The following is a 24,780-nucleotide window of genomic DNA, read 5'->3' on the forward strand; positions in this document are numbered from 1 at the left end:
TCAGTACAAGGTAAATAAGTGCCGGTTTGGACTTTGATCCAATTCCGTTCGGCAGGAGACTCTAACCAGCAGCAAACAATACCCGTAGATCATCGGGCAGTGTTGGTCTTTCTATTCAGTAGGCATCTCTAACTGGGCGCGATTGAATGAGAAACTGGATTAATGCGCTGATGGCCGTGGTAATTGAATTTAGTGAATCGGCACATTTTATTGTGGTCGCAAATTGACTTTCATTGAGTGGGGTTTCCGAGATAGTCGATAGATAGCCTCTCGGTGATCGGCGAGAGGACGCCGCGACGACGCGACGGTGTGGTGTGTTAAATGACAGGGATTTGTTGGAAGCCGCGCGGAAAGATAAATAGATCGATAAAGGGCGATTTCCGTTCAAAGGGGTTAACACTGTATCGCGAATGGTTATAATATGTCTTGTGTATTATTATAGCGGCTGATAATAGTGGTACATTGTACGACGATAGTTCGCTTTTCAATATTTTTTGCTTGGTAATAGTAAGGCTATCTGTTTGCAATGAACGATGATTAAGTTTAAAACTGTACTTTTGGAGGTCAACTAACTCTATCCACGAAGGAAATATAGTTCGTCTTTTTTTCGAAGCCTTAAACCGATTTGAATAGCTGAATATTAATACAGGCATACCTCGATAGTAAGCAAATTGGCGTTTATTTAGTATACTTACTATTGCAGCGGAAATATCTAATGAATGTATTTTTTGGCAACCAAGTATAGCGGAATGCACCCGCAACCCAAAATTTCGATGGAAGGTTCTATTATCTCAGAATAGAAAGTTTACTAACTGATGCTCGCGGCATATAGTTTGAGCAACCACAACCGGATTTTCTCTGTGCAATTGACCTTCATACGGTGGTTCTTTGTACATTGCAGCACAGTGAACTAAATTGAAACCATAATCCACATTCTTGGGAAATAATTCCAGTCTATTGCAATCTATTCAGTCACGATTTTAACTTTTGAACCCAATAATGTACGCAAATAAATGTGGAAAATATAAACATCAACATCCAAACGCTTTCACTCAACGAACGAAACGTGAGCAAATGCATCATTAAACATCCCCATTTGGCACAAGAGTCGTTAAAACCAGTCCATCCGCCCCTTGCACTCTTCTAAGCAACCCAGTTCCCTGCACGTGACCCAGAAACGGACGCAACCCTGACCTACATCCACTTAATCCACCCGCTCTTCAGAGGTAAAGTCTTTGGAATTAGATCAGCCGAACCACCACGCAACCCCTTCCTGAGCCCATCAAAGCCCTCCATTCCCCATCGCAGAACACGTTTCCCCGTTACAATTACAGCCTTATTTACTTGCCGCCGCGCCGACCGACCGACCAACCGCACTTTAGAGCGAAAATACGGAAAACGGCTTAAAACAAACTGTGTTTATGGCGTTTGATAATCATCTTTGGCCTGACTCGGACTCGACCCGCCCGTCGTCGCGCCGTGGCACATTTTCCCCGCTGAGTGCTGCCGACCTCGGCCTGGGGCCGCATCTACGTACGTAGGTTAGAGGTAGCCTGTACTTGCGGCAAACGAGGCTGCGACAACAAACCGATTCACGTAGGCGGATTATGAGAGATAGATGCTCACATGACCGAGCTTTTGTTTCTTCGCGAACAGCCAGCGTGGCTGATGATGACGATGGCGATCATCTGTGGTGGAGCTTCTCGCTTGTTTTCGGTGTACGATCGCTTGTTCCCCCTATCCGGGCGGAACAAATGGGATTTGTATGCAAATTGTATCGCAGATCAGTTTGGAGCTGTGTAGCTGCAGCTGTGGTTTGTTAGAATACAAGTGGACAAAATTCCAAAATAAAACTGATATTTGGTCGATTGCCAAAATTTTGCTACGAATAACTGATCCTAACTAATTATCCTGATGATGAAGAACTGTTATCTGGATTTTGTCGGATCTGGGTTTTAACAACCATCAATTTGAAAACCATAGAAATATTTATATCCCAGATGTTTAAACATGTAAACAGATAGATCAAACAATAACAAAACTATTCACTTTCCCGACCTTTATACGATGTCCAACAATGCAGTGAGTGAGATTTATGACGAAACGTGTTATTTTGATCATCATATTTGTTACTGAGACTAACAGTGAGCTGAAACTATCCCATAATAATGGAGGCTTTCATAGCGTCAACAGGGCTGGGTGTTCCAGTTCTGGTGACTGCCCGATTTCGCACCCAGGCAATGTACGCGCGCGCACCCGTTGACCCAAAAAGTTTCCCGTCTGCAGTCAGGCCAAGACTCACTCAGGATGACCGTGCAAGATGCGATTTTCCATGCGCGGCCGTTGAATGACGCATGACCAGACGGTGTCGTCGCCTCTCAATCCGACGGCGGATAATGACTTTTTTCTCACCTGCTGCCATGTGCCAATTGACTAATTATCTTCTGGTCTGGGTGAGTATGACGAAGGCGGAAGCCTTTTTTTCGTCAGAAGGCGATGGTAACTACTTGGGCTAAACAATCGATCAAGCATGTGCCACCTAATTATGCAGAAGCAGGAAGCCAATCAAATGGCGGGACGATTGACTCTGATGGGAGTTTTTGTGGTGGCGTTTTCGGTTGAACTTCGGTAATACAATGACCTGTTTGGTTGGGGCGGCGTGCGTAGCTCCGATATGTGTAACGTTGAACGCTGGGCGTTTGTGCGAAGGCAGGCCGTATACATTTTTTTCAATAGATGAAAATTAGTAAAACATCTTTTAACACTTTTGGAAACAAAGAAAGTTTGTTTCAATGGGTCAGCTCCGCTACAACCATCGACTGTAACGATGACTATGAGTTTAACGATATTCACGAGGGCCAATTTCTCAGTGGAAAGATTTTATTCCTACAACAGGTGATTGCTTCAACTCCTTCGTGGAGTTGTGAAAATATCTTCGAAGAATACTGTCCAACTCGTCAATTGAGCTGCCTGCTTTTACGAGATCGGTAGGCATAAAATGCACCAAAGAACGATCGTACGATAATTCCCCGAAAGTAAAAACAATCTTAAATATTGTTGTTTTCTGATGTAATATTCGACAGTGACAGCAGAAAAGCATGGTTGAAACAAATATATCCGATAGTTGAATCAATTATCGCGTATGGTTGATTCAACTCTATTTGTGATTGTATCAACTAAAAATGTTGTTATTCACAAATCAATGCGAAATTATGTTTTTGTTAAATATCTGGCTGGGAATATGCACAGCATATGATCAGTGTTGCTCAGTATCGCTATCACTACCACGATTTAGGTGATATTGATAGCAGTGTTACAACCAAAGTCATTATTTATCATAGCAATCAGCGCTCAATGCAAACACTATCAAATCAGACTGATATTTGAAGTAATCGGCTGTCACTGACAGAGATCATCAAGTGGAAATTACTAACATATTTCTTATTTATCCTGATCATTTTCTTAATTTTAAAATAGCAGTGAAGTTCAGTTGCCTATAAAAGCAAAACGCGTTGGGTGGGGAAAACGTCCACTTTTCCCCCTTTGAGTGGTTAGGGCCCGAACAATAGAAAATTCGTTAGATATTTTATCAAACTTTAAGAAATTTTAGTTTTCCATACGGTTATGGCAGAATTTTCTGACTGAGGTTATGATGGAGCAATGATAACCGCCAGAAGCATAATCATACGCATTAATTAAATTTAGTTTAAAATTACAGTGACGAATTTCGTTGAAATAACTACTTTACGAAATATTTTTTTTCTCCAAAGCTTTATTATGGTGAATTTTAAAATAAAATCTTATTGCTCCATTAGTTAAGAGGCTAGAGAAGCACCTCGTAGAAGGGTGGGGCCGTGGAGGCAACTTATTCTAATTTAAACAGTATAAGAAAACATAAAACATTAATGAAATTAGTCATGCCCAAAAATATTATTTGTATACGTAAATTTTGATATATTTCAGTTATTCAATTAAAATTGTTAGTTGAAGATATTGCACTGGATCGTCATTTGAGCAGATGGGCTTCGAATTCATCCTGAAGGGAATTCCGTCAAGGCAGCTTTAAGGAATCAAGTCAAATGTTACGAAGCTCAAAATAGTGTTGATAGCAGGATGAAATTTCGGTCCTGTTGTCCGGAAGGTAGGGACGATGTTGATATTCAGTGTTCGAGAAGAGACCTCGACGAGAGGTGAACCGAAACCAAGTTTTGTATTATGGATGGTAACTTGTCGGCTTTTGACTTTGGCTTCCTTATTGTAAAAGTCGATAAAGGGGTTTGCCCGATGTGAGCAGGTTTGGATTATCCAACCGTGGGTAGATTGGATTCTACGTTCATGTCGAATATTTTTCGGAGACAGGATTTACAGTCCGAGATACCTATAATTTTATATTATTAATAAGGAGTATTAAAATCATTCGATTTTCAACCCACCTGAAGTTCTTATTAGGAAAAATTCTAAAATCTTAAAAAATGGTTCACCTAAAGAGCAGTTTTAAGATTGTACTATCAGGCTATCAGTGACAGAAATTTGTCCAGTATCAGTGACTGTGACTGATAGACTAGTATCCAATATCAGTGCAGAGTTGATACACTCAACCCTCTTTTTACGTCACTTATTGGGGGGACGTAAATCGAATGCGACGTAAAAAGAATTTTTGCTTAAATTTCTAGTATTTCACTTAATTTTTTGATAGTGAGAATACTTTCAAATACATTCACTTGCGTCTTACATGAGGTATTGTAAGATCTCTCCGAATCCAGCAGATGTTATAAGATCTCCAAATTGTCCTGGAGTTTGAATCAAATGGTCTACCGAATCTACTGAGGTTTGCATGATGTCTTCAGCCGCGGTATCATCCCAATCATGCCTTCCGAGTATTTGGCTTTCACCTGCGTCTCAAGTCCAGGTATATGAGATGTTCTAAGATCTGCAAATTGCCCTGGAGTTTGAATCAAATGGTCTACCGAATCAACCAAAGCCTTCATGATATCCCAAGTCGTGGTATCAACTCAATTATGTCCTCCGAGGATTTGTCTTTCACTTGCGTCTCGAAACAAGACATATGAGGTGTTGTAAGATCTCCAAATTGTCCTGAAGTTTGAATCAAATGGTCCACCGAATCAACCAAGGCTTCCATGATGTCCCCAGTCTCGGTGTCAACCCAATTTTGTCCTCCGATTATTTGTCTTTCACTTACTTCTCAAATCCAGGCATATGAGATTTTTTAAGATCTCCAAATTGTTCTGGAGATAGAATCAAACGGTCTACCGAATCTACTGAGGCTTGCACGAGGTCCTCAGCTGTGGTATCATCCCACTCATGCCCTCCGAGTATTTGTCTTTCACTTACGTCTCAAGTCCATGTATATGAGATGTTGTAAGATTTGCAAATTGTCCTGGAGTTTGAATCAAATAGTCTACAGCATCAACCAAGGCTTCCCCGATGTCTCCAGCCTCGATGTCAACCCAACTTTGTCTTCTGAGTATTGGTCTTTTACTAACGTCTCAAATACAGGCATATTCGATATTGTAAGATCTCCAAATTGTCCTGGAGTTTGAATCAAATGGTCTATCGAATCAACCAAAGCCTTCACGATGTCCTCAGCCGTGGTATCAACTCAAAAATGTTCTCTGAGTATTTGTCTTTTACTTGCGTCACAAAACAAGACATATGAGGTGTTGTAAGATCTCCAAATTGTCCTGGAGTTTGAATCAAATGGTGTAATGAATCAACCAAGGCTTTCATGGTGCCCCCAGCCGCGATATCAAACCAATTATGTCCTCCGATTATTTGTCTTTCACTTAAGTCTCAAATACAGGCATACGATACGTTTTAAGATCTCCAAATTGTTCTGGAGTTTGAATCAAATGATCTGCCAAATCAAACAAGGCTTTCACGATGTCCCCAGCCGCGGTGTCAACCCAATTTTGTCTTCTGAGCATTGGTCTTTTACTAACGTCTCAAATACAGGTATATGAGATGTTCTAAGATCTGCAAATTATTCTCGAGCTTAAATCAAATGATCTATCGAATCAACCAAAGATTTCATGATGTCCTAAGCCGTGGTATCAACTCCAATATGTTCTCTTAATATTTTTCTTTCACTTGCATCTCAAAACAAGACATATGAGGTGTTGTAAGATCTCCAAATTGTCCTTGAGTTTTAATCGAATGGTCTAATGAATCAACCAAGGCTACCATGGTCCCCCCAACCGCGGTGTCAACCCAATTTTGTCTTCTGAGTATTAGTCTTTCACTTGAGTCACAAATTTTAGCATGTAAGATGTTGTAAGATCTTCAAATTGTCCTGGAGTTTGAATCAAATAGTCTACCAAATCAACCAAGGCTTTCATGATTTCTTCACTCGCGGTATCAAATCAATTATATTCTCCGAGTGTTTGTCTTTCACTCGTCTTAAATCAAGGCATATGAGGTGTTGTAAGATCTCAACGTTTTCTTGGAATTTGGATAGTTGGCGAATTGCGTCTCAAATTCTGACATGTAACATGTTGTAAGATCTCCCAATTGTTCTAGAGATTGAATCAAATGGTCTACCGAATCAATCAAGGCTTCCATTATGTCCCCGGCCACGAAGTCTAGACTCCAGATATTTCTTCGATGACTTGAAGTGGAATAATTGTTGAATGCGTATATAAAATAATAATCCTGTAGACTTAAAAACCAGTACTCCATGACTTTCTTAAATTACCTGGAATGGAAAAATATTTGAAGAGGTATCCAATTTAGTCCTATGGATCAAAACGGGTATGAGCAAGTTTTTTTTAAAGAGATAACAGTCTTTTGGTTACACGTGTTCACCGTAAAGCTTATATTTCAGGGATGGATGATATTCATGGATGATCTGCAATGGAACAATAGTTGAAGCCGTATTAACTTTAGTTCTATGGATCAAAAAAGGCATGGCCCATATGAATTGCCGAATTTAGTCACAATAAAATTGCTAGAACCATCCCTACAAACCATGAGCTCGCACAGCTCTACGGCGAACCCAGTATCCAGAAGGTAGCTAAAGCCGGAAGGGTACGATGGGCAGGGCATGTTGCAAGAATGCCGGACTGCAACCCTGCAAAGATGGTGTTAGCTTCCGATCCAGCAGGGACGAGACGTCGTGGAGCGCAGCGAGCGAGATGGGCAGACCAGTTGCAAAACGACTTGGCGAGCGTGGGGCGTATTCGAGGATGGAGAGATGCGGCCTCGAACCGTGTATTGTGGCGTCAAATTGTTGATTCAGTGTTATCTGTTTAGATGTAGACTAAATAAATGAAAATGATCCCTACAAACATTTTAGTTTTATGCTGATTTTACCGAAGTCATGTAAAGCAAATAATGATTTTCATGACCGTTATAGAACTAAAAATGTTCCTTGGGATGATTGTCTGACTTGTGCTGCGCAGGTTGTTACTGGGGTTGCTGGGGACATCATGAAGGCCTTGGTTGATTCGGCAAACCATTTGATTCAAGCTCCAGGACAATTTGGAGATCTCACAACAACTCATATGCCTGGAATTGAAATGCAAGTGAAAGACAAATACCCTTGAAACATAATTGTGCTGATACCACGGCATGGGGCATCATGGAAGCCTTGGTTGATCCGGCAGACCATTTAATTCAAAATCCTGGACGATTTGGAGATCTTAAAACATCTCATATGTCTGGATTTGAGACGCAAGTGAAAGAAAATTATTCGGAGGACATAATTGGGTTGATACCGCAGCTATGGACATCATGGAAGCCTTGGTTGATTCGGCAGACCATTTGATTCAAACTCCAGGACGATTTGGAGATCTTATTGCATCTCATATGTCTGGATTTGAGACGCAAGTGAAAGAAAATTACTAGGAGGACATAATTGGGTTGATACCGCAGCTGGGGACATCACGGAAGCCTCGGTTGATTCAGCAGACCATTTGATTCAAACTCCAGGGCGATTTGGAGATCTTACTACATCTCATATGTCTGGATTTGAGACGCAAGTGAAAGAAAATTACTCGGAGGACATAATTGGGTCGATACCGCGGCTGATGACATCATGGAAGCCTCGGTTGATTCGGCTGACCATTTGATTCAAACTCCAGGACGATTTGGAGATATTACTACATCTCATTTGTCTGGATTTTAAACGCAAATGAAAGAAAACTACTCGAAGGACATAATTGCGTTGATACCGTAGCTATGGACATCACGGAAGCCTTGGTGGATTCGGCAGACCATTTGATTCAAACTCCAGGACGATTTGGAGATCTTACTACATCTCATATGTCTGGATTTGAGACGCAAGTGAAAGACAAATACTCGGAGGACATAATTGGGTTGATACCGCGGCTGGGAACATCATGGAAGCCTCGGTTGATTCGGCAGACCATTTGATTCAAACTCCAGGACGATTTGGAAATCTTACTACATCTCATATGTCTGGATTTGAGACGCAAGTGAAAGAAAATTACTCGGAGGACATAATTGCGTTGATACCGTAGCTATGGACATCACGGAAGCCTTGGTGGATTCGGCAGACCATTTGATTCAAACTCCAGGACGATTTGGTGATCTTACTACATCTCATATGTCTGGATTTGAGACGCAAGTGAAAGTAAAATTACTCGGAGGACATAATTGCGCTGATACCGTAGCTATGGACATCACGGAAGCCTTGGTGGATTCGACAGACCATTTGATTCAAACTCCAGGACGATTTGGAGATCTTACTACATCTTATATGTCTGGATTTGAGACCCAAGTGAAAGACAAATACTCGGAGGACATAATTGGGTTGATACCGCGGCTGGGGACATCATGGAAGCCTCGGTTGATTCAGCAGACCATTTGATTCAAACTCCAGGACGATTTGGAGATCTTACTACATCTCATATGTCTGGATTTGAGACCCAAGTTATAGACAAATGATCGGAGAACATAATTGGGTCGATACCGCGGCTGAGGACATCACGGAAGCCTTGGTGGATTCGGCAGACCATTTGATTCAAACTCCAGGACGATTTGGAGATCTTACTACTTCTCATATGTCTGGATTTGAGACGCAAGTGAAAGTAAAATTACTCGGAGGACATAATTGCGTTGATACCGTAGCTATGGCCATCACGGAAGCCTTGGTGGATTCGACAGACCATTTGAATCAAACTCCAGGACGATTTGGAGATCTTACTACATCTTATATGTCTGGATTTGAGACCCAAGTGAAAGAAAAATTCTCGGAGGACATAATTGCGTTGATACCGCGGCTGGGGACATCACGGAAGCCTCGGTTGATTCAGCAGACCATTTGATTCAAACTCCAGGACGATTTGGAGATCTTACTACATCTCATATGTCTGGATTTGAGACCCAAGTGAAAGACAAATGATCGCAGGACATAATTGGGTCGATACCGCGGCTGAGGACATCATGGAAACCTCGGTTGATTCGGCAGACCATTTGAATCAAACTCCTGGACGATTTGGAAATCTTACTACATTTCATATGTCTGGATTTCAGGCACAAGTGAAGGAAAATTACTCGGAGGACATAATTGGGTTGATACCTCAGCTATGGACATCACGGAAGCCTTGGTGGATTCGGCAGACCATTTGATTCAAACTCCAGGACGATTTGGACATCTTACTACATCTTATATGTCTGTATTTGAGACCCAAGTGAAAGACAAATACTCGGAGGACATAATTGGGTTGATACCGCGGCTGTGGACATCATGGAAGCCTCGGTTGATTCAGCAGACCATTTGATTCAAACTCCAGGACGATTTGGAGATCTTACTACATCTCATATGTCTGGATTTGAGACCCAAGTGAAAGACAAATTATCGGAGGACATAATTGGGTTGATACCGCGGCTGAGGACATCATGGAAGCTTTGGTTGATTCGGCAGACCATTTGATTCAAACTCTAGGACGATTTGGAAATCTTACCACATCTCATATGTCTGGATTTGAGACCCAAGTGAAAGTAAAATACTCGGAGGACATAATTGGGTCATTGCCGGAGCTATGGACATCATGGAAGCCTTGGTTGATCTAGCAGACCATTTAATTCAAACTCCAGGAGGATTTGGAGATCTAACTACATCTCATATGTCTGGATTTGAGACCCATGCGAAAGACAATTACTCGGAGGACTTAATTGGGTTGATACCGCGACTGGGGACATCATGAAAGCCTTGGTTGATTCGGCAGACCATTTGATTCAAACTCAAGGGCAATTTGGAGATCTTAGAACAACTCATATGCCTACATTTGAGACGCAAGTGAAAGACAAATACTCGGAGGACATATTTGGAATGAATCCGCGGCTGAGGAGTCTAGGGAATTCTTGGATGACCAGGAAAGGAACGGCTGCTTGAGGCATATTCAGTTTGGTTTAATAGATCATATAGAGCATGAACTTAATAAAAGAGATAACAGCCCTTCGGTATCGCGGGTAGACCTCAAGACCTATAATCCAGGGAATTCTTGTATGACCTGGAACGGAATTTGGTTCAATATATCAAATTGGGCATAAACCATTTTTTACAATAGATAACAGCTCTTTCGCCATGCTTGTAGACCTTAGGTCCTCGGTTACGCGTGTAGACTCCAGGAAATTCTTGGATGACCTGGAACGGAACAATTGTTGAAGGCAAATTATGTGTATACAAAGCATCTACTTTGTTCTTTGGGTTTCTAAGAGTGCCTTCTTATAGGCTTACTTTTGGATGTCAATAATGTTTCAAATTCTTTTTACGTCACGTGCCGTAAAAAGGAGGCCGTAAAACGAAGTGACGTAAAAAAAACTGCCGTAAAAAGAGGGTTGAGTGTAGCTAGTTTAAACAACTGATGTGTGACAGACGAAGGAAATCACATATCAGCCTACGCTGATGATATTGTTCAACTCTGAGCATATGTTTCGAAATAGACAAATTGATATGAAATTTGCGAAAAAGAATCCACGTGTCTTGGAGGGACTCGAACCCTACTCTCTAGATAGGCGTGATGGAACGTACACACGGTCAAGCAGTTTGACCAACATTGACTCCACCTCTCGTTTATTCAAACATCCATAAAGTTTTACCAACAGCGGCACGAACAATCAATTTATTCGACCAACAATATCACACACGAACGACCGAAGCGCCAACTTGAGCACCAACCATCGAAAAATATATGAGGGTTTGTGCAACTTCACTACAAATGCTCAAACATGTTCGGCGAACCTTGACTCCACCCCCGGCAACTCAAACCAAAATCAAACCGTTTTAATTTTTTCCAACCGAGCCGCCAACTGTCAAATGGTTGTTCGAACAACTTCACACACGTTCAAACAAAGCAGCAACCGAAGCGATTTCTTGGGGGCGGAGTCAATGTTCGTCAAACTGCTTGACTGGTGTGTACGTTGCATGATAGCCCCTACACAACAAAACCACTTAAGGCTCTATAAACCGTAATCAATCCGATGATGACGATGATTTTATTCGAATCCGCACTAATACTAATAAAGTTTTGAACTAAAATCAATATTTTGGGGCTATTTTCCGACTTACCTCAATAATTACATATTCATTACATTTTCATATTTATTTTTCACTTATCCAAACTAACAGTTACTGAAGCATTGCTGGAAAAACGCTGAAAACTGCTTTTTTCCTAGACCGACATTCGCATTTTTATCGAACGCATACTAACTCCGAACGTTCGGAGCAAACACATACACACGCACTTGATTTTTCATTTGATCTTTTCCCACTGTTTTCTTGATTTAATCACTCCTAAAACATATTCACTAACTGAGTTTCACCTTTTTATTCAATCTTGACTACCGATCAGTTCACTTCACGACCAAAAACTGTCGAAAACTGCTTTCCAAAAATTGAAGTGAGAGACAAATTTGACGACCGTATTGTAAATGCAATAAAATGCGGAAGACTCAAATTCACTAGCGCAATAAGTAAAATGGTGAGAACAAATTCTACGCGATGCAACTTCATCCGAACAATACAACGTATACACCAGCCACGTCCACGCCAACAAGCAAACAAAGGTGTGCATACACAAGAAAATAATCATCTCTTCACCGTTGCCAGATTTATTTATTGGAAAAAATCATTGCTATTTGTCGGATTGAACAAATAAACCAAAAATAAACTTTTAAACATGTTATGTACGCTTCTATTACATTCCCAGTGGTGTATATAAAAATTTAAACCGATAAATACCCATATATTTGATACACCGTGAACATGTGTTATGATAAAAAATAAACAATTCGTCAAGTCTGGCAACATTATGCATCAGCTGGCATATTTTTAACACCCGATTTCCACCCACCCCAGTTGTAAACAAAATTTATTTATCGCTGCTTCACTTTTCCGTACCAATTCCATCACTATTACAAACAAGTGATACAGTCATTAATTATCAAAACATTGTGATGGAGTCTTGAGCCTTAAAGGTCACGTTTGCTTTCGTTTGCTTTCAGATGCTTGATTTATCCAATCTTCACATGTGCTTTACTGTTGTATATCCACAGTCAAGCGAGTGCACATTATTTAGTAATCGAGAGCATCACACTCTATGCCCCCAATAACGGGCTGGGCGGATTTGTATGGAGTGCGAGTCAAGCATACAAAAGATATTCACGCTAAAAATGAACTACTCAAAATTGAGCCGAATCCGACTCATTTTCATTAAAAATGGGACAACTCAAAATTTGAGTAAAAGATACTACTTCAATAAAATGATGATTGCACTTAAACTAGGAGTCTGTTTGTCGTAAAATGCACTTAGATAGATAGATAAACTTGATTCGCATCTGTCGTATTAAAAATTGATGGAAGGCCAAGCTTAACTTTCGCGAAATCATCATTTTATTGAAGTAGTATCTTTTACTCAAATTTTGAGTTGTCCCGTTTTTATTGAAAATGAGTCGGATTCGACTCAATTTTGAGTAGTTCATTTTTAGCGTGTTCAATTTGCAAAAAAAGGCTTACCGCGGTGAAGGCTGGTACTCGGATTCTGATGGCTTTTCCGCAAACGTGACATAGTCGAAAACGATAGAAAACAACACATTTTTCAATCAAAAGTTTCTTTCGACATCCCAAGCCAAAACCGATCAGCATATCATTTAATCCGACATCATAGGCCGAAATCGAAGAAAAATGTCCTATTCACGCCCACAGTATAGGGGGAAAGACGGCTTTGGCTGGTTTTGTTCTATTATTGGCAGGGGGGTTTTTGTCGACCAAACTTTATGAAATTTGGCCACAATATACTTTGATATGCAAAGAATGTTTAGGCCAAATTTGAGCATAATCAGTCATAAAAACCCCCTGACAATAATAGAACAAAACCTGCCAAAGCCGTCATTCCCCCTACTTACAAAACAATAATTTTAGGAGCAACCTGGTAGGATCGCCAAAATGTTTTTCCTAATTCCGCCGATGGTTCGGTTGCTTGTGTGATGTTGTCATACGCTAGGATAGGGTGTGACAATTGAATTGCGACTGCCTTGTTGTTTCCTCAGTCGGCTGCTTCAACGAGGTGGTGGCCAGTGCTTCCGAATATTTTTTTTGCAAAATCCGCCGAACAATATATGTAACAAATTCATGTTTTCTCGTTCATTTCTTCCATTTTTCGTAATAAAAGATGCTACGTAGGGTATAACGTCCTATCGTTGTGGTATGCCCTAATGTTGCGATAGTGTTAAAGAAGTCCATTTTGGATATAATACCATTACAAACAATTGTGGGTACGCTAAAACTCCTTGGATTAACGACTAGAACAGCTTTTGTTTGATAAAATTCCGTTCAAAACGATGAAAAATCATCATTTTTCGTTAAAAATTTGAATCCTTTGAGCCTATTATTGCGGTAATGCTAAGGTCCTATTGTTGCGGTATCGCTCTCCATAAGAATTACATGCAATACCGCAACAATAGGACTGACCTTCAAAAAATATCGCAACGATAGGCAACTGCGTCCTATTATTGCGGTAGTTTGTTTTATTGTGATAAAAACAAAACAACATAATTTTAGCACAATTGACGTATTATTTACGAAACTATAGTTAACGAGCATCCTATTTCAACTACTACAATGTGGAAGTCGACTAACAGGTAATTTTCGAAGAATTTTTGTAATCAATTTTGTTTCGACGCGGTGCTTAACCCCTCCATAATAGGTCGTTTTACCCTACTATCAGAAAAAAGTTTTAACATGGAATTAGATGAGTTTTATAGTGAAATGGGTAAAAAGTTGATAAATAATGCTTCAAATCAAGTGTTTTTAAATTAGCATAACAATTGAGAATCATGCATACATCATTTGTAGTCTATCATAAATTAATTGAACCCAAAAAATCAAAAATCAAACATTTGATTTTTTTCATAAATTTCAATTTATTTACCCAGCAACACGGCCAAGGTAACAACAAGCTGCCCTTTTGAAAATGTGATACCGCCGATCAAAGTAATCGATTGTCATTTTCACTCAATCAGCAACCGGTACGATTTTGACATAAAATCGGTACGATTTTTACTGACTAATTGGCACATCCTATCCTAGGTCATACGAAACGTGCAACCCTGTTGGTTGTACGGCGAGAAGAGAAGCAAAGACATGGCCTGCTATTCACTCACCAATGATGACAATCGAAATGTTATACGGCTAATATTTACATATCTGTCATCAATACACACTGGAAGTTAATTGCCCAATTTTTAATATATCTCGCCTTTTAGAATTTCAAAAACGGGTAGTGCTCAAAGTTTCATCTCCTTGAAAAAAGTCCCTTTGCAAAATTTCAGCCTATTCGGACTTCGTTGTGTTTGACCAAAGCGGTCAAAGTTTGATATTTTTAAAACACGAAAATTTACCAAGTTATTGGAAAATTTCCTTAGCCTAGCGGTAAGATGTGCGGCCATAAACCACGCGGTTAATAACTGTGGAAGTGCTGAATGAACACAAAGCAGCGAGGCGGCAAAGTTTCAGTGGGGAATGTAATGCCAATAAGAAGAAGAAATGTCTTACAAATGCATGAAACGTCGAGATCTGGTGTTCAATCGAAAAAAAAAAAAATTGAGGAAAATTGGCTTTTTGGGACTTTTGAAAATGGGATTTTTTGAAATTGAAATTTTTGTTTTTGATGCCAAATGTCTTAGACATTTTTTTAAAGACATTTTTTTCGGAATGAGACAAGATCTCGACGTTTTATGAATTTGTAAAACATTCGGCGTCAAAAAAATTCAAATTTCTAAAAGAAATCTGTTAAAAGTAATTTTTCATTTTTTTGTTAAGATAACGCCAGATCTCGACGTTTCATGCATTTCTAACACATTTGGCATCAAAAATAAAGATTCGATTTCAAAATTTTCCTATACCCCGGGGAATTTTTCGTGTTTTAAAAAAGTCAAACTTTGACCGCTTTGGTTAAACTCTTAACAAAGTCCGATTGAGCTGAAATGTTGCATGCGGATTTTTATTGAGGAGATGAAACTTTTGAGCACTATCCGTAGTTGAAATTCGATGGCTAAATTTTTCCCATACATTCCATCTTGCCCCTTGGACGACTATGTATATCCAGAAATACTAACAAATACTGGGGCCCTCCTTAGCCGTGCGGTAAGACGCACGGCTACAAAGCAAGACCATGCTGAGGGTGGCCATGGGCGTAGCCAGGATTTCGAGAAGGGGGGGGGGGCAACTTATTTGGTCTTCTAAATCGTAGTTTTATAGTAGTTTTATAAAAACATATGAATATTAACACATGAAACTAAATCCAAACCAAATCGAAACAATAATGGATTTAAAAATGCGTGATTTATTGCTCATCAGATATTTTTAAATAAAGTGAGAAAAATATTAACGAACTTAGTATTCAGAAAGAATATAAAATCGGCTATAACAATTATATAAAAATCTTTCTTTCTGCATTCTTCCATAAGTTTAAGAAAACTAGACCGACCTTGAAGTCGAGTCAAGTACGAGACACTGAAGACGGCCTTACTGTTGAGGTCGAAATACGTATCTGTCAAGATACAATTAAGTGGTGGAATTCAATGGGATTGTATAAACTCGTCTTATGACAGGTGAATTTCGTGCTGTTTCCCATAATTTTAAAGAATAAGAATATTCCGTGGAAATTCCGCAGAATTGCCAGTAAACATTCCTGAGAATTTCACGAAAAATCTTCGAATTTCTTGTGTAATTTCTTGTGAAAATTTCAAAGATTTTCTCCAGGAATTCCACCGGAAATTTATACAGAAATTATACCGAAAATGAAATCAACAATGGAATTTTCAGAAGAATTCCTAGATTAATTCGCAACGAAATCCTGAAAGAATTCCGGTGGAAACTTCAAGATTTCCACTGGGAGATCCTCCAGGAGTTTCTCCGAAAATTCCTCCTGAAATTCTTCCAGGAGTTCCACCGGAGTTTCCACCAAGAATTTCTCTAGGATTTCCTTCGAGAATTATTCCGGTAGTTCTATCGGCAGTTTCTCTGAAAATTTTTCCGGGAATTTCGGCAGAATTGGAATTTATTTAGGCTTCTTTAGGAATTTATATAGATTTTCCACCAGAAGCTCCTCCGAGAATTTTTCTGCGAGCTCCTCAGGGAATTCTCCGGGAGGTCCTCTGATGATGATGATGGTCCAGCTACAAACCACAACAAAGGTTTCAGCTAGACGAGATTTGTCTATAAGATGAATTCTCTTTTTTCCAACCTACCCCCTGGTAGTTTTCCCGGGGGTTCCTTTGAAAATTCTCCCGGGAGTTCCTTCAGAAATTCTTCCAGAAAATTCCTTCGAGAGTTCCTCCGGGAATTCCACCAGCAATTCATCTGGGAGTTTCTCCGGAAATTCCTCCGGGAGCTCCACCAGAAACTTTTCCAGGAAATTATTCAGACTTTTTTCAGGAAATCATTTAGGCTTTCTTCAGAAATTAAACTGGAAATTCCTCCCGAAGTTCTTCCGATAGGTTCTCTGGGAGCTCATCCGGGAGGTTCTCTAGGAATTCTTCTAGGAGTTCTTCCTGAAATTCATCCGGGATTTCTTACGGGAGCTCCTCCGGCAGTTCCTTCGGGAAATCCTCCGGGAGATCCACCAGCAGTTTCTACGAGAATCCCTCCGGGAGTTACACCGGCAGTTTTTCCGGGTGTTTCTCTGAAAAGGAACTCCCAGAGTAATTTCCGGAGGAACTCCCGGGTGATTTTCTATAGGAATTTTCGGAGTAATTATCAGAGGAATTCTCGGAGCAACTGCCGGTGGAACTTCTGGAGAAATTTATTGAAGAACTACAGAAAGAATTTCCGGAGGAAATCCTGGAGGAACTCTCGTAAGAATTCTAGGATGAACTCCCAAAGGAACTTCCGTAAGAATTCCAGGAGGAACTCCTGGAAGAATTCTTAAAATAACCTCCCGAAGGAATTCCCGTAAGAACTCCCAGAGAAATTCTCCGAGGAACTTCTGGAGGAATATGTAGATAAATGCCTAAAGAAATGCTAAATGAATTCCTGGAAAAAGCCTGATTGAATTCCCGAAGGAACTACTGGTCTTCAGAGGAACATCCGGTGGAATACCCTAGAGGAAGAGAAAAAATATTTCTGAAGGAACTTCCGAAATCCCATTTCCCGTGAAATTCCTGCCAAATATCGTCCAGGAATTCCCTGTAAAGTTCCTGGAGGTATTACCGGAGAATTTCTTGGAAAAACTCCTGGAAGAACTCCCGGAGGAACTCCCACAAGCACTTACGGAGGAATTCCCACATGGAAGTACTGAAATAATTCTTAGAGAAGTTCCTAAAGGAATTTCCCAAAAAAAAATCTGAAGGAATTCCCAGAAAAATACCAGGAGGAATTAATGCAGAAACTCCCAGATGAATTGCTGAAGAAAATCCCTGCGGATTGTTCCGAAGAAATTTCTGGAAGAACTCTTGGCAGATATCCGAGTAAATTCTGAGTGAAGTCCGGAAAGAATTCTATTACACTTCCGCGGAAAATCTCCCGGAGAAATTCCTGAAGGAATTCCTGGAGAAGTACCTGAAGAAACTCCCGAAAAAATACCTGTAAGAATTTCTGGGAAAATACTTGGACGAATTCCAGGAGAAATTCATGAAGATATTTCTAGAGGATATCTTGAAGGATATACTGAAGTAATTGCGAAAAGAATTTCAGATTGGAATGCTAGATGCTTTCGCTATTGAATGTTTGGAGGTATTCCAGGAAAATTTCCCGGCTCTGTCCCAGTGTGGGGATGTAATGCCAATAAGAAGAAGAAGAACTAACAAATACTAACGGAAAACCTTGTATATCGATCGAAAAATTCGATGGAAAATCGATCGAAGAGCCCTGGTTGGGAAAGCATCATGCACAACGCTTTCCAGTCAATACAGTCCACCCCGTTTTAGGCAACACATGGTTTCTGTCTCCTTTAACTTCTCAAAAATTCACTGCATTACTATTTCTATTACTGATACTTTTTGGACAATCTTTAGGGCTCCCGTTTTGTTTTGCTGGCATTAGAAATATAAAATGTGGTTTGGATTTTTTTTAGATTTTTTTTATTTATTAGGCTCAGCTGTTTCATTAAAACTCTACGGAGCCGTGAACAAAAGAAATTATATAAATGTAACATAAAATATAATTAATAATATGATCTACGAACTGTGTTAATAATATAATCTACTGTGTTTTCACGAATCACCGACTGCCTCTGGTTTTCTGATTTCGGATTTTCTTCAGGAACTTCGATGAAGTCCTCATCCGAGGTTTCCGACGATTCCTGCTTATTTTCATTCCCAGAATACACTGTACTTGTTTCTCGGGCTTGTTCCGCTTATGCTGAGGACCAGAATCCCTCCGATGATCTACTGCTTGACAAAGGCAGCATGTGTTCTTGAGCCCGTCGTAAAATATTCTTTCTTCCAGACCTGCTACATCTATTGGCGGCGGAATACTTTTTCGGACTTCCGTGTATACACCACGGACTCCAGTGCATAGGTGCCCCAGACCCGATTCCAAGGGGAACTTTTCTCGAATAAGGCGATCAACTTTCCCAAACAATCCGAGAACCCGGGATAAACTTCCGTCTGTAACTTCCGGCAGCAGATCAAATATAAGGACGTACTGCATATTGATTCCTGCGATTTGCATCAGAACTTCAATCGACGTCTCCCTCGAATAGACAAACTTCCCCGGCTTCGTGTTCTTATTCACTGACACTTCCAGTGCATCGAGGGAAATGAATTTAATGTACAGCCAACGGTTATGTGCTGTTTTGTACACGGTATGCACTGTACACTGTATCTAGCATTTTCAAAAAGCTGGCGATTTTGGTCCACGATGGCCGGGGACTGCCCACTGGGAAACAGAACTGAACAGTATTAACAAACATTTTGTCACCCATTACGTTGGTTTAACGACACTCCTCACGGAATCCATAATTTAAAGTACCGTGCAAATTCATATTCCGGACGCACACAAATTTTGGACATCCAAATTTGCATGGAAGATTTTTTGAAATATTTCTCAGAAATGTTTCAACTTTCTCGTCCGGAAGGCTACATGTTTGGAAGCAATTTTGTATACGGAAGAAAAAAAGTACCCAAAATTGAGTATTTTTAAACTTACTTTTGAGTTATTTTTTCTCTTCTCTTTCATCCACTCTTTCTTTTGTTGTCAAAAACAAAAGAACCAAACAATCCAACGACGCCAGTTCAATACGGGAAGCCAATTTTAAGTTTTATTACCTGAGGTCGAAATTGAGTGAATTAAACTTAAATTTGGGTCAATAAATTTTCCGTTGGGTACTTTTTTAACATGGGAGTAAAGGCAAACTACTTCGACCCTACTTACTCAATTTTGGCTTCCCATACGGATGTACGAGGTTGGGTGAATTAAACTCACTATTGGGTAGTTTATTTCTTCCATGTAATATTTGGGGCAAAGTTAGCCATGTCATTTTGAAGCAATGAATTATTGGCAGTGACTGATTTTCTACTCGCCGCTTCCCTATCCAGGCGCAATCGTATATGCGCAAATAGCCAGCATGAGTTAACCACCAGAAATTTGTATGGCGAAAGACATCTAACGCGGGTTTTCTCAAAATTAGGAACCTTTCATGAAAAACTATTTGGTACCGGTTAAGAAGGATGGTGTCCGCTACTACGCCTACCAAATATTTTTTGATAAGGGCGTCTAATATTGAAAAATCTAACGTTAGATGCCTTTCGCCATACTGATTTCAGAAAGTTAACTCCTAGTGTGCCGCTGTAAGCACGCTCAAAGCAGGCGATTCATTGAAAGGCAAACAGAATAAATTAACGAGAAAAATCAACATTTGCATTTAACATTCTGTGGAAATTAGCTGTCCGAAATTTGAGTGCAACGTGTCCGAAATATGAAACAGTGCGTGCGTGTGTCCGAAGTTCGGTTCTAAAAGTAGTCGAAGAATTCTAGTTTTAGTGCATTTTATAGACTGCGACGAAGGAATTTTAACTTGAGAATCGAATGCTTTGGCCCTTGCCTTTCGGATTAAACTGTACTTGGATGGACATGGCTAGTAGCTTGTGATTCAATCCTTGATTTGGCTGAAAAAGTCCTTAAGTGTCCGAATTATGAATTTGCACGGTACTTGTGTTTTCAAGGGCACACTACTCGATACGGAAGCAACGCGTAACTGTCATTTTTATTATTTCAGATTTGCTGCGTCACAGCATGCGTGAAATAATAAACATGACAGTTGTTCGTTACTTCCGTATCGAGTAGTGTGCCCTTGAAAACGAGAGTACCAGCTTTTTACGCAGCTAAGACGATCCCCACCAGTGCGTAAATAAAGCCAAAATAGCAACCTCTATCATGACGCGAAGTCGCACCGGTCGTTGGTAAACGGGTTTGGGAAATGTAAACGCAACCTTCGGTGAATAGCGAGTTGGCAAATTTGGCGACCCGCTCCAACCGTTGCCAAACCATCACACGGAAATAAGAGTAACGCATAAATACAAAATGCCGCCTTCTGAAATTTTTTTCGGTTATTCATCATCAAAACCATTGTGATGGAGGTCAGTTTAGTTTGGATTTCAACTGATTGGCGGCGCTAGTGCATATGAAATAACCTGATAGGTTAGATATCTCGAAATCTGGATTTTTTAGAATATTGGCGTCTTCTACAAAGTTGTTCGGGAGGTCAAAACCATCATGACGAAAACAAGTTTAATTTGAAATATAACCGCTTGGCGGCGCAGTGAATTGGAAATAACCTAAAAGGTTAGATATTTCGATAGTTGAAATCTTAAGAATGTTGCCGCCTTCTACAAAGTTGTTCGGGTGGTCAAAACCATTATGACCAACGCATGTTTAGATTAAGATATAACCGCTTGGTGGCGCTAGTGTATAAGAAATAACCTGCTAGGTTAGGTATTTCGAAAACAGAAATTTTTAGAGTATTGCCGTATTCCACAAAGTTGTTCGGGTGGTGAAAACCGTCATGATGCAAGCAAGTTTAGTTTTAAACACAATCGCTTAGCGGCGCTAGTGTATATAAGAAATAAACTGATAGGTTAAATATCTCAAAATCTGGAATTTTCAGAATATTGCTGTATACTACAAAGTTACTTGCCATAAGACGAGTTCGTACAATTCCATTTAATTCCACCACTTGGTTGTACCTTTGACAGATACTTATTTCGACTTCTACAGTAAGGCCATCTTCAGTGTCTCGTACTTGACTCGATTCGACTCAACTCGAGCGCCAACGAGTATTGCGGTTTCAAACTAAACTTCTGGTTTTGACTACCCTTTTAAATCTTACATAATAACCAACCTAACAGATAATTCGGATAACTTTGTAGAAGATGGCCACTTTCTAACTCTAACGGATTTAGAAATATTTAACCTAACAGGTTATTTCTCATACACTAGCGCCGCTATGCATATGAATTCCAAACTAAACTAGTCTCCATCATAAATGTTATGGCTACCCGAACAACTTTGTAGAAGACAAAATCTTTCTAAGTCTTATAGATCTCGAGATATCCACCTCACTAAATTATTGCATATAAGTTAGCGCCACCTAGCAGATGTGTGTCTAGCTAATCTGATAATCACAAAATGCATTACGCACATATTTATATGACAAAAGTATGGAGCGCGTTCTGAAAGATTTGAAAATAAATAATAGTTTTTTCCTGATTTTATTTATTTCCGTGTTTGCCTCAATAGCAACCGGATATTCACCACCGGTGCGAAGCATGATTGCACTTCAACAACCTTGATAGAAACAACCGGTGCGAGAACAAGTGCATAAATAAAATATGAACGCATTTCGTTCCTATACTAGACACTCATTTGGATACACATCGGTGGGGATCGTCTACACTGTAAACTTGACAATACTCTTTAAAGAGTAAAAATCACCCCTTATTTGGCAAGGTATGAACCTGTCAAAATAATGGGTAATTTATTTTTTCATATAATGCGTATTTTATGCCCATTTATATCTTCTTCATTGGCATTACATCCCCCACTGGGACATTGCCGCCTCGCAGCTTGTTCATTCAGCACTTCCACAGTTATTAACTGCGAGGTTTCTAAGCCAAGTTACCATTTCTGCATTCGTATATCATGAGGCTAACACGATGATACTTTTATGCCCAGGGAAGTCGAGATAATTTCCAATCCGAAAATTGCCTAGACCGGCACCGGGAATCGAACCCAGCCACCCTCAGCATGGTCTTGCTTTGTAGCCGCGCATCTTACCGCACGGCTAAGGAGGGCCCCTTATATGCTCCGAGTAATTACTCATTAATGAGTGAAAAACAAGTTGAACTTTTGAACAAACGATTGTTGCTCCTTTCGTCGTCGGCAGTCGGTGTCAAAAAGCAAAGCAAAATATTGTTGCTCCCGGTACCGCGCATCAGCAGACTTCGAGAACCAGCCTTTATCGGGACGATCCAATATAACAATCTATCATTCCAGCAACAGCATCATCAAAATTTCTCCGAAATCTACGAATTCCTTCGGAAGCTGGGAAAAAGTTTGGCAGGTGATCGATATGATACGGTGAGGATATTCTGCTAATGGAATGACAATCTGTTTTGTTCTCGTTGTTCCGGTAGTTTCGAACTACCTATTTCGGTGATAAACGTTTGGTTTTTGTTGCAGAAACGGTACTAAAAGGTGTGACACAGAATTTCATTCCCAGCCGCTATTGAAGTTCCTTCTTGTGTACCTGTTGAGCCCATACATCCATTTTTGATAACGATGTGATGCGAAGCGAAGCTTGTAAATTATTTGTTTTGAAATATGACAAAATAAAGAACAATTCTGTTTATTCGTTATTTCATAGATTCCTCGTAATTGTGTCATTTGTTTGTATATCATACTAAACTTCAAATAACTTCCTAGACATAAAGAAGAGTAGAAAATACCCATTACAGCAAAACAATTTTTTTCGATAATGGGTAAAAAATACCCCCGAATTTGACGTAGAAGCCTTTTACTCATTAATGAGTAAACGCTGTTTACTCTTTTAATGAGTTGAACTATTTAACTTCATAATGGGTACTTTTTTACCCATTAAAGAGTACTTTGCTGGCACAGTGTAGTGCTATATATTCTGAATCACCCCTTTTGACATTTGCGACGTCCACTATAATGTTTATAATTGGGTCAATGTGTGCTCTTGTATTTTGGAAAACCAAATTTTTGTTTACAGAACCATCAAAAGTTTGAAACTGATGCTGATTCCATACAGCCAACATTGATTAATCGACATATTTCAATCAATTAAGATACATAATTACTAATTTCTTATTAATTTCAGATCTTAATAGAGGTCGACCGGCTATGGCATAGTTAATTCTGCTTGGAGGATTAATCAAATTCTCAGGTTATTTTGAGCTCAATTTTCAATGGGATTGTATAAAATCGTCTTATGACAAGGGAAATTCTCAGGTGTTTTGATGCAAAACAAAAAAATATTGCAGTATATGAAAATCTGATTCCTATGAGAAATTAGAGGTTTTGCAATTCTATGGAAAATTAAAATAAGATGTCCTGTCCATCGGTATTTTTCCTGAGCTGGGATTGACCGGATGTCGCAGCCAAATTTTCATCAGGTTCCTTAAGGTTCTCATTGCTGACGTGTCGGTTATTAAAGTAAGAATGGACCAACATTTAAAATTACCCATTCGGCCAAATGACCCTTTCGGCCAAACGACCCTTTCGGCCAAACGACCTTTTCGGCCAAACAACTTTTTCGGCCAGATTGGTTTCGGCCTAATGGTCTGTTCGGCCTAGTGGCAACGGCTTTCGACCGAATGGGTTTCGGCCAAATAACCCTTCCCCGTGCATGACCATCGTTGTATTATTAGAATGCTTTAAACTGATCATTCCCGTCTCCTTCTGTTTTGGAGTAGGGTTTTTTTGGAAACCTTCCGTAAATGCTTGAAGAGTTTCTGGATGGTGGTTGAAAGGCCTAAATATGAACCCCTCCTTGGCTACATCACTCACTAGCGCATCAATTAGCAAAACGTGAACGTGAACAAAGAAACCCTTTCTTTTGCACTTACGACCTATTTTCGAAGCACTCTAGAACTAGTTTCACCAATTTCTGTGAATAGTAATTGTGTATAATATATTGCATTTTCTAAAAAAAAAAAAGAGTTAACTTATCATCCGTATATTATGAATGAGTTCAAACTTTTCCGGCGCTTGAAACTAAGTTTATATGTACACTGATAGACATAAGTATTCGTCATGTATTCATAGTAATTTATATA

General features: G+C 39.8%; 1 protein-coding gene across 1 annotated transcript in view; it reads right to left on the minus strand.

Annotated features, from left to right (window-relative positions):
- The window catches only part of LOC134212048 (uncharacterized), a 472,480-nt gene that overhangs the window by 128,606 nt on the left and 319,094 nt on the right, over positions 1–24,780 (minus strand).

This window comes from Armigeres subalbatus, chromosome 2 (assembly GCF_024139115.2).
Source record: "Armigeres subalbatus isolate Guangzhou_Male chromosome 2, GZ_Asu_2, whole genome shotgun sequence".
NCBI lineage: Eukaryota > Metazoa > Arthropoda > Insecta > Diptera > Culicidae > Armigeres > Armigeres subalbatus.